The sequence below is a fragment of the Macadamia integrifolia genome, unplaced genomic scaffold, assembly GCF_013358625.1.
Source record: "Macadamia integrifolia cultivar HAES 741 unplaced genomic scaffold, SCU_Mint_v3 scaffold264, whole genome shotgun sequence".
Lineage (NCBI taxonomy): Eukaryota > Viridiplantae > Streptophyta > Magnoliopsida > Proteales > Proteaceae > Macadamia > Macadamia integrifolia.
Genome location: NW_024868851.1, coordinates 155,202 through 167,126, shown reverse-complemented (window position 1 = coordinate 167,126; position 11,925 = coordinate 155,202).

Sequence of the window (11,925 nt, the reverse complement as noted above, 5' to 3'; positions counted from 1 at the left end):
TTTTTTTTTTTTTTCTTTTTTTTTTATCTTCATTATAAACTTATGGATTTTTAATTGTGTTCCTGCTTTCAGCTGTCTGACTGGGTGATATGTCGAATATATGAGAAGAAGAAGAAAGCTGCTCATGACAAAGAGGATGATGATGAGGATCTTAGTATTGGAGAAGAAGAGGATGATGATGATGAAGGTGATGAGTATGAAAACTTATTAGAAAATTATTTGTCCATGGATGTTGAAGAAGATTGTGAAGTAGGAGAAATGCAAGGAGAAGAGAACATAGGCACTGTTCATGATCAAGGGATTGACAATTCTATGGATGATGACTTTTCCAAATTCTTGGAAACTTATGTGTCCTTCGATGTTGAAGAAGAGGGTGAAGTTATGAACAGTTCTATGGAAGGATGTATAAGGGAGAGCAGAGAAAATGAAGTTCATGAAAGGATGGAGATGGAAGAAGACTTGAATCAAGTTCTCCTGAGTGATTTTGTGGATGGTGGTGGTCCTCTGCTTTACAATTCCATTGATGGAGTGCAAAAAGAAGAGAACAATTCTATGGAAGGTGATGAAGAATACGCAAACTTCTTGGAAAATATTTTGTCCATGGATGTTGAAGAAGAAGATTGTGGAGTAGGAGGGGAAAGGAAAGAGAAAGAGAAAGGGAAGGAAAAGTTGCATCTAGATGTGGGTGATATTATGGATGGTGACTTGTCTAATAGGTTCTTGCTGAAAGAGAGTACTAATCTCCCCTCAACTTCCCAGCAGATTCCATATCATCATAACTATTCCTACCATCACTTCCCAGCAGCAAGCTTCAACTACAGTAACACCTTTACTTATGGTACTGATGATATGAGCTTCAATGTCATGATGCATCCTCACTCTTTCACAAATGGATATTCTTCATCCAATGATCATACAAACTTGACACCCTTGCCTGACACTTTCACAAATGGAGGATGTTCTTCAAGTCATACAGAGTTGCTACCCTTGCCCGACTCTTTCACAAATGGAGGATGTTCTTCAAGTGACACAGAGTTTCTACCCTTGCCCCACTCTTTCAAGTTGTCTTGGTGATGATTTGATGCGTTTTACTACTTTTCTCAAACATTCTTTTATATAGGGATATTTGTTCCATTTTTTTATGTAATTTGAAGCTGTTCCATTTGTATCTACATCAACAACAAACTTAGCTTATCCCAATTTAATGGGTTCAGCTTTCTGTTCGATCTTTATCTATTTTATGTAATTTAAGTGCTGCAAATGATTCATTTTTCAATGACTGTATGGTCTTGTGAATTTTCCCTAATGAAGTTAACCTGTGGTTATAATGATTGTTAAATGCAAAATTACATTCTACATAAAGTTACCTTGTTCATTAGTTGTTGGGAAAATTACATGATTACCCACTTTTGTGTTTCCCTTTACAAAATTACACAATTTATCTTTCAGTTAACAAAAGTACACTGTTTTGAGTTTGGGTTTACAAAACTACCCAAAACAGTGTTCATCCCTCAACTAAGAAGATTTTTTGACAATTTTACCCCCACCTCCCTTCTCTAACCCACTCTTATCCCCTTCTTCTTCTTCTTTCTTCTTTTTACCCCCATTCATGGGATGCAAATAGTTCCCAGCTGCTTCAATCGCCTCATCGCGCTCTACAATCGCCTCACCGCCCACATCCCATTTCAGGGATGTGTTGCTTGAAATTGTTTCGTTCTAGACAAGAACCTTTCCACCACCATAACCTATTCCTCTCCACCGCTCTCCAACCTTTCCATTAGCACCTTATGCTCATGTACTACTTCTTCATCAAAATGCCCATGAGGAACACCAATTAATGCAAGTGGAGGACTTGATACTGAAAAAACTGGTTTACTAGTAATGGGATTTGTGAAGTGAGAACCTGCAACTACAAGGGTTGCAATTTTTTACCATTTGCAGCGATCAAACTACTACTGTAGGGTGAGATCCTTAGGTGTGAAACTATGACTGTTTCTCAATTTCCTCTCATTGGATCTTACTATTCTCGGAGAGGGGTGAGATATAAGGAAGATAGCGATTGAGGCTCCAATTAGTTTTGTACTTCTGAATCGAAGAGACAAAAGATAGGGAAGATTCATAATTTTCTTCTTAGAAGAAAGGCTTTTCCATTTTCCTCGTGCTGTTTAGTTTCAACTCTCGCACTAATTAGAAACTAACTGGGTAGCAGGTCTTGTCGTACTGTGTTGTGCCGCCTTGGTCCTTAAAAGATCAGCAGCTAACCTATTTTGACCCCAACCCTACAATTGCCTCACCGCAACAGCAATAGGTGATTTGTCGCCGTTCTACATAGACCCTCCAGTGGATGGGATGCGACATGGCAGGGAAGCAAGGGTGAGGTGTTGGGAGGTGAACGATAAGAAGACGAAAACCCTCTTAAACAGAGAGGGATATATATATATCATCTTCAATTCCTTTCTATCTTTTCTCCGACAGAGAGAACGGAGGAGATCGAAGCAAGAGAGAGGGATGATGCCATATTGCTAATCCCGAGTCGCAACCGCTGCTAGGGAAGCAACAGAAGAGTTGGGGAGAGAGAAGAGGATGACAGAAGGGAGTGGGGTAAAAATGCAAAATAAACCGTACATGGTGAAGGATGGTTCTGTTTTGGGTACAGACTATTATGGATTCCACCAAATCTTACGAAATTGGTTCTAAGACTACTCTCACCTACGTGGACAAGAAACCAGAAGGAGGAATAAAGGATCAAACCAAGACCAGTAGCTGGACCATGCATGAGTTTCAAACAGCTCAGGAAACTACTACTACTACTGGCATGAAGGTATGTATATATGTATAGCTACTTTAATTTCATTGTTTATCTTCATAATAATCTTATGGATGTTTAATTATGTTCCTGCTTTCAGCTGTATGACTGGGTCATTTGTAGAATACATGAGAAAAAGAAGAAGAAGAAATATGCCGATGACGAAGAGGATGATGAGGATCTTAGTATTGAAGAAGAAGGAGATGATGATGAAGGTGATGAGCATGAAAACTTATTAGAAAATTATCTGTCCATGGATGTTGAAGAAGATTGTGAAGTAGGAGAAATGCAAGGAGAAGAGAACATAGGCACTGATCATGATCAAGGGATTGACAATTCTATGGATGGGGACTTTGCCAAATTCTTGGAAACTTATGTGTCCTTTGATGTTGAAGAAGAGGGTGAAGTTATGAATAGTTCTGTGGAAGGATGTATAAGGGAGAGCAGAGAAAGTGAAGTTAATGAAGGGAAGGAGATGGAAGAAGACTTGAATCAAGTTGTCATGAGTGATTTTATGGATGGTGGTGGTCCTTTGCTTTACAATTCTATGGATGGACTGCAAAAGAAGAGAACAATTCTATGGAAGGTGATGAAGAATACGCTAAATTATTAGAAAATATTTTGTCCACAGATGTGGGTGATATTATGGATGGTGACTTGTCTAATAGGTTCCTGCTGAAAGAGAAGACTAATCTCCCCTCAACTTCCCAACAGATTCCATATCATCATCATCATAATTATTCCTACCATCACTTCCCATCAGCAAGATTCAACCACAGTAACACCTTTACTTACGGTACTGATGATATGAGCTTCAATGTCATGATGTATCCTTACTCTTTCACAAATGGATATTCTTCATCCATTGATCACACAGACTTGACACCCTTGCCTGACTCTTTTACAAATGTAGGATGTTCTTCATGTCATACAAACTTGACACCCTTGCCTGACTCTTTTACAAATGTAGGATGTTCTTCAAGTCATATAGACTCACTACCCTTGCCCGACTCTTTCAAGTGGTCTTGGTGATGATTTGATGTGTTTTACTACTTTTCTTAAACATTTTTTATATATAGAGATATTTGTTCCATTTTTATGGGTTCAGCTAATCTGTTCGATCTTTATCTATTTTATGTAATTTAAGTGCTGCAATTGATTCATTTTTCAATGACTGTATGGTCTTGTGAATTTTCCCTAATTTGTTATTCTATTCATTCAGTTAATTAATTGTTAAATGCAAAATTACATCCTACATAAAGTTAATTGTTTTTGGGGCTGTGACACTATGTTCCATTCAATGATTGGCGAGAGATTAATGTTCCCAGTAATTGAATGACCTATTAATTCTTTCCCTCACTCTTTTATCTTTTTTCCTTTCTCCTTCATTGGTCAAGTATGAAAAACCTTAATTGTTTTCTGTTACTTTTGTATTAACTGATAAGGAGATCTGAACAGAAGATCAACCTTATCTTGTAAGAAGTTTTTCATCATCCTAGGGAAGCCCTTCCAGACCTGTTGCTGATCTGGAGATAATTAATATCTCCCTATTCTGCCCTTTGTGCTTCCAGATTTGATTTCCTTCTATTCTAATTGCTGAATCGATTTACTTACTTGTATTGGGTTGTTATTGTTGAGATCTAAATTACAATATCAGTTTTGATTGGGTATTATAATTCTATTTTCTGATTACTACTCTGATTTCTGATTTGACAAATATACCCTTCTCCTAGTACCACTAGAATTGGTCCGTAATTTCATATATATATATATATATATATCCAACCTTGGATTGATCATAAAATTGTCAGCTAGGGTTCCTTGCCTTAAGAACAGAATTCAACCTTAGTTTTGATCTAATCGGACCACCTGATTTGGATTTGATAACACTCTCCGGAAGTGATTTCATTGATTTATTGTTCCTTGGGAGCAGATTGTGAGCAGAATAGTGTTTGGGACGCCGGTCTGTTTTTTTCTCTCACAGAGTAGTTCTGGTTCAAAACGTTTTTACCGTTGGCGAGCACTTTTGTAAAAACTCTCACAACTTTTTTTTACCCCTTCTCTGACTCCTCACCCTCCCCTCTCTCGTACCTCTCCTTTCCATTCGGGCCGAAAAACCGATGGGTATGACACTCACTTCAGGAACAACAAATGATTAAACTGGCCAGCTTGAACCTAACCCGTTTATTAATTTAGTTGAAACGGTTCGGGCTTTAAACAGTCGGGTCTGCTGATCCCAACCTAGAATTGTCATATTAAAATACATAGAAAAAAGGTAATGCATGGCTACGGTTGTAAATAACTGCACCCATAGATTGACAAATGGATACATTATCTTTTTCTATGTATTTGTGCATTTGTGATTTAAGTGGAGACTGTGACAGTGGGTTGCTATACTGGTCCCCCAAGGAATAGTCAAGGTGTGTATAAGCTGTTCCGGACACCTTGGTTAAAAAAAAAAAAAAAAAAAAAAAAAAACTGTCTATGTAAAAATTTATATATATTTTTCTCTTAAGAAATGCATGAACAACCAAAAAGAGTATTAAATATAAAATTATTATTCATTAAACAACATAAAATTAAGACGTTTTGTAGTCAAAATATTATAAAAAAAACGCTTTGTTTTATGATAAGAACTTGTGAAAAAATGCAAGAAAATTTTGAGACAGGATTTACTAAAATTACACTAATAAGATTTTTACAGGAAAATATTCTGTTTTGAGGGTTGGTATTGGCTGAAATAGAATCAGGAGGAATAAACCAAGAAAACAAAGTTCCCAAACGAACTATATATGAGATTCGGAGTCTAATGGTGCAAAATCACCCCAATCGAAGATCTACAGAAAAAGATTTTGTTTTAGGGCTGATATTGGTGGAAACGGAATCGAGAGGAATAATTCAAGAAATCAAAGATTTAGGGTGTGCCAATTGGAGGTCTACAAGAAGTGATTCCATTTTGAGGGTTGATATTTGTTGAAACAAAATCGAGAGGAATAAACTAGGAAATCGATGATCCTTGAGTCTAGACCATCTATATCTGAGATTTGGAGTCCGTTGGTGTGAAAAATCATGCCAATCCGAGGTTTACAGCAAAATGTTCATCTATAAAGGAATATATATGAAAAATTGGAAATAATATAAAAATTGAAGGAAAAAAAAGTTGTCTGGTCACGTGGCCCCTATACCGAAACATAGGGGTGGGCAAATTGCAACCCTGCCCCTATGAAATTAAAAACCCTATTCATGTTGATGCCTAAGTGTGTGCTCTCATTGACCTCTCTGCACTTGTGCATGAGGCCATGGGACGAGGCAGCGATCTCTTGCCCAAAAAGATTAGTTTACTAAGGAGTGCAAATGCCGATGGTCACTTGCCCGTTTAAGCCCGATTATGGCCTGCTTAAGAATTGATTAAAACCCAATCAGTCAATTATCCCGCTTAAAGTCCGATTGTAACCTGAATTGAGCAATTATTTTGAACCGAATTATGGATCCGACCCATCAAATAAAAAATGTGTCCTATTGTCCATGCACTTTTGATAAAAATATCACGTGCACATCCTAATGCTCGATAGTTTCCTCTTCATATACGTGTAGGTGCACCAATGTTTTAAATTGGGATATTCTCAGCCGATTACGATTCAAAAACCCTAGAATCGTCTTATAGATCCCTAACACTATAAATTTAGATGGGAATCGCTCATTCCAAATTAGTATTAATCAAGGTTAACTCGGCTAATTTTGATCTGAATCAGTCAGGATCGATCAATCCGATCCAATTGTTAAAACCTTGATGTACACATGCAATGGGGGACGCTATGGAGGTTGTTTGAGATTTTGTAGGTCTTGTGCTTAGATTATGAACTCCCCATCATCACGACCAAATTCATCCAATGCACACTAGTGTCACTGGGAGTCACAATATATGTTAGCAAAAACATGTTCAAAATAGTGTTTCGTTTCAAATACGTTTTGTTGTCTGTTTCCTAATAATACGTGAAATGGCAAATGGCTAATGACACGCATCTTTGTTTCTTCCCCCCCTTTTTTTTTCTTGAAAGTTCATTAAAAAAAAAAAAAAAAAAACCATGAGTAACACAAGATTTGAATATAAGGTATCTAGAACCAAGGAATGAAAACGACACTATCTTACATGGAATCGACAGGATCTTCAAGGCTAGGGTTTGGATAACACTAAAATAAACCTAGAGATAGTATTGTGAACAACTTACATGTAGTTTGAGTACATGATAAAAACCACAATAATAAAAAACATGAGGGGGGTATGGAAACCAAATCCCAATGCTTTCAAAAATAATGGCCAACTACATGCCCAAACACTCTCCAAGATTGCCTCCATCGAGTCCACCAACAAGGCACTTCATGATGTCGGCTCTAGTGAAAAATTCAGCTTCGATGCTATATAGTGTGCAACCCAGTGAGATCTCAAGGGTGAAATATGAAAGGGCAAGACAGATGACAATGGTCTCGGCGGAAAACACCATTTGAAAGTTTTTTTCCGTTGAAAGCGAAACCATGTCGCTTGGAGAGACAACTGGATTCTCAAATATGATGTTGTTGACCTGTGGGTCTACCAACGGACATAGTAGTTCTTAAAATCCAAAAGAAAAACCAAAACCAACAGGGGCATATGACGATGCCGTTGGAGGCGCCTCTTTCCCCTCCTACGGAGGTGGTGGATATGATGATGGTGAGGGAAAAGAGGGAGAAGGTAGTAGAGATGGTAGGGGGTGATGATAGAGACGGTGGTGTCAGAGGTGGGGCTAGTGAAGGTAGAGTGGTTAGCTGCAAATGGAATGGTGGAGGGGATGAAGCTGGTGGTGGTGATCGATAAGGGAAAGGTGATGGTGGAAAATCTGTAGAGGTGAAGAAGGGGGCGGTGATGGCAGAGGTGAGGGAGGTAGGGATGGGGTGGTGACTGTAAGGGTGGCGGAGGAAGTAGGTCATCTCTTCGTAGTCGACAGTGGTGTTGTCAACATCACCAATTGTGCCACACGTCGTGGTAAGAAGTTGAGGAGGGAAAGGAATACGCACAAAGGTGGAGATAAAACCATGCACAGGTGGAGGTAAAACGCACAATCGCGGAAGCAAATGCACAACGGAGAAGAAAAAAAAGAGAAAACGAAGAATTCTAACCCAACCCATTCTAGGGTTTTTCACTGCTATGGCATTGTTAAGACATTGGACTAGTTGAACATACTGGCCGATTCAACGATTTTTTAAATCATGCCCTTTGTCAAACTCCAATTAACTCGATTGATTTGGCCACGTAAATTGACTCGAAGGTTACATTTTTTCATGATATCACCATCAACTCAGGTTTAACTTTCTCTTGTCATTCTACAACTATAGAACCATGGTTCTAAGTAAGGGTGTTAATCGGTTTTGTTTCGGTTTAAACGGTTCGATTCGATTCACATATATTTTGGCTAAAATCAAAACCGCACCATTTACTAAACAATTGCACTTTCTGAAATCGCAACCATTTAGTAAATGGTTTTGTTTTTCACGGTTTTTAAACGGTTTCAATTTCACAGTTTTAAACAGTTTCGGTTTATTCCATATAGTTTCTAAACAGTTAGCAATCGGTTTGCTAGTTTATTCGCATGTTTACTAAACTTTGCTTTTGGTGATAAAAAATTCAATCTTGAGAATGTGAAATACAAACCATTATGTTTTGTTAAAATAACCATACAATTAAGCAAAAGAAAATATTGTTAGATTTTATATCTATTTTACTATATTTATGTTTCAAAATGAAGTCTTTTTTTATGTGTTTTGATTGTCTTGTTATGGTGTGGGACCCTAAGGGTCAAGATAGTGGAAAATGATCAATAACACCCTATAGGAGCCCTAAATTCAATTCATGACCATTACCATGAGTGGAGAGGTGGGCAAAGAGAATTGATTAGGATTAATTTTATTTATGAAATTAATTCTTAATTCAAGCCATAAGTTATTACCAAATAGAGGTAAATGGCTAATGTCATTATATGAGTGCCCTAAAATTCATTTATGGTCACTACCATAAGTGGGGAGGTGGGCTAGAAAATTCTCAATAACACCTTATGGGAGCCCTAAATTCCATTCATGGCCATTACCAAGAGTGGAGAGGTGGGCAAAGAGAATTGATTGGGATTAATTCCCAATTCATGTCCATATGACATTATTCTCCAATTAACTTGTCATTAGTTTGAGGTTATTCTTGGGGAATCCAAGAGGGTGCAAGGGTTGGTTTTGGGTCTATATAAATCTAACTAAATACCTTGCAGAGACACATTCATATATTGACATTCCATCCATTTCTACTTATTATAACCATACAAGTTTTTCTCTTCCTTCCATTTTCTCTAAGTCTTGTGTAAGGTAGAGGGAGGCTGCTATGTTGTAGCTTTTTGCTCCTAGAAAGGCCTAGAAAAACTATCTCATCTTCTAGTGGGAGGTTGTTTTATCTTGAAGGTAGAGGTGCAGAACAACTCTTGGCAGTAGAGAGCATCAATTACCTTAAAGGCAGCACTACAAGTGTGACTCAATATCAATTCTATTCGAAGCTTTTTCAGTTGTGGTGGTGATTCAACATCTATTTCAAGTCTTTCCTCATCTCATTTTAGCTAAGGATCAACACTACAACAGTATAGTTTTTACTGCAAAAGCTTTATATTACAATTTGTATTTTGTAAGAAATTATAATAAAATTACCCAACAAGTTTAAGGTAATTTATCGTTATAAGATCCCATGGCTGATCTTGAAGATGCAAGCCTCAACAGAGGTGATGACCCCAACAACAATGATGGTCATTCAATCACTATCATAGGTGATGCTTCAAATAACAATGTCATTGATGGAACTATCAACGTAGGAGATCCTTCAAACATCAATATTGAAGGAGTAATCAACAACCAAGGAGGCCGGGTTCATGTTAGCCACAATGGTAAGGGGATTCCTCATTTACCGACCATTGATTCAATTCTCACTAATGTTATCCCATCGGTAACTGATCTTATTCCGGATTTGGGTAAGATGAGGATTGTCACTGAATTTGACAAAATTGAGCAATTTGGATGTCAAAACTTCAAATGGTGGAGGAAAATGATGATGTTTGCATTAGCCCAAATTGGGATGGTATTTGTCTTGACTAAACCCATGTTGGAAAAAAAAAAAAACAATGATCCTGTAAATGAGGGCAAAAGGGTGGTTTGGATTCAAGCGGATTACCAATACAAAAATCGGATCTTGAATGCATTATCCAATGACTTATATCATGTGTATAGTTCATTGGAGTATGCATATTCGATTTGGAATGCTTTGGTAAATAAGTACTTTCTTGAGGATGCTGGCTCAAAGAAGTACTTGGTGGTTAACTTTCTAAATTTTACTATGAAAGATAGTGATACCATTTCAAACCCAATTGATCAATTTTTAAATCTTGGTTGGAAAGTTAGCAAAGGAAAAAATGGTTATACCAGAAGAATTTGTGACCGGTGCCTTAATTGAAAAGCTTCCATCTTCTTGGGATGCTTTCAAGTTGTTAATAAAATATAAGAAAATAGAGTTGACCTTGGACCAATTGGTTGTAAGGATCAAAATTGAGGAAAAAATCGGAACAATGACAAAGGTGAAAAACACCTTGGGGAGAAATGATTAAAAGCAAACTTGGTAGAAACCAACAAACAAGACAAGAAAAGGAAAAATCATCAAAACTTTGATGAGCCTTCTTTTAAGAAGAAAAAAATCACTTGTTATGTGTGCGGTAAGCCAGGGTACTTCAAGAAAAATTATCGATTCAAGAAGAAAAAATTTGAAAAGGTGAACCTAGTTGAAGACCACGTCTTTGTAGCTATGGTCACAAAAGCAAATTTAGTTAAAAAATCAAAGGAATGGGTATTAGATACTGGTGCTACAAGACACATTTGTGGTGATCTGAAGATGTTCTCTTCTTATTCCATGAGTATTGGAGACGAAAAGACATTTATGAAAAATCCCCAAAGTGCCCCTATTATGGGGAAATGAAAAGTAATGTTGAAGCTCACTTCATAAAAGACTATGGTTCTCAGTTCTCACCAATGTCTTCCATGTGCCGAACATTAGGCTTAATTTATTTCAGTTCCTTTGCTTAATAAAGTATGAATAAAATTAACTTTTGAGAGTGATAAGGTGGTTATCACTAGGAACAATATATTTATGAGAAAGGGATACCTTAGTGAGAGGTTATTTGTACTAAGCGTTGAAAATATTGTAATCGAGAAAGCTAGTACTTCTTCTGTTTATATTGATGTCCCTACTAATTCTTTTTATTTGTGACATGGTAGGTTGGGTCATAGTAGTGTGAAGTATATCATTAAACTATGCAAGTTAGACATGATTACCAATAAGGTGGAACCTCCTGTAAATAAATGTACAACTTATATAGAGGCAAAGTTAATCAAAAAACCTCATAAAATTGTGGATAGAAAGAGTGATCTCTTGGAATTGATGTATAGTGACTTCAGTGACTATAAGTCATATGAGTCTAGGGGAGGAAACAACTATGTCATAACCTGCGTAGATGACCACTCCAGGTATACCATGATTTATTTACTCAAATCAAAGAATGAGGCCGAAAAGGCATTTATATCTTACAAAACGGAAGTTGAAAATCAACTTGACAAGAAGGTTAAAAGACTTAGAACCGATAGAGGGACTGAGTATTTTAACTTTAAAAAGTTTTGTGAGAAAAATGAAATTATCCATGAAAAACCACTCCATACCAACTGAAATCCAATGGGGTAACCGAAAGAAAAAATAGATCTCTTAAAGAGATGATGAACTCTATATTATTGAGTTTATGTGTACCACTTGATATGTGAGGGGAAGCCATGCTAACGGCATATTATTTATTAAATAGAATCCCACATAACAATACTGGTATGATTCCATTTGAGAAATGGTTTGAAAGGACACTAAGTTTAAAACACTTGCGGATTTGGGGCTGTTTGGCTAAGGTATTATTACCAGATACCAAGAAAATAAAATTGGGACAAAAAATATGTGATTGTGTGTTTTTTGGGTATGCTACAAATAATACTGCATACCGGTTCATGGTGATTAAAGTCATAGATGA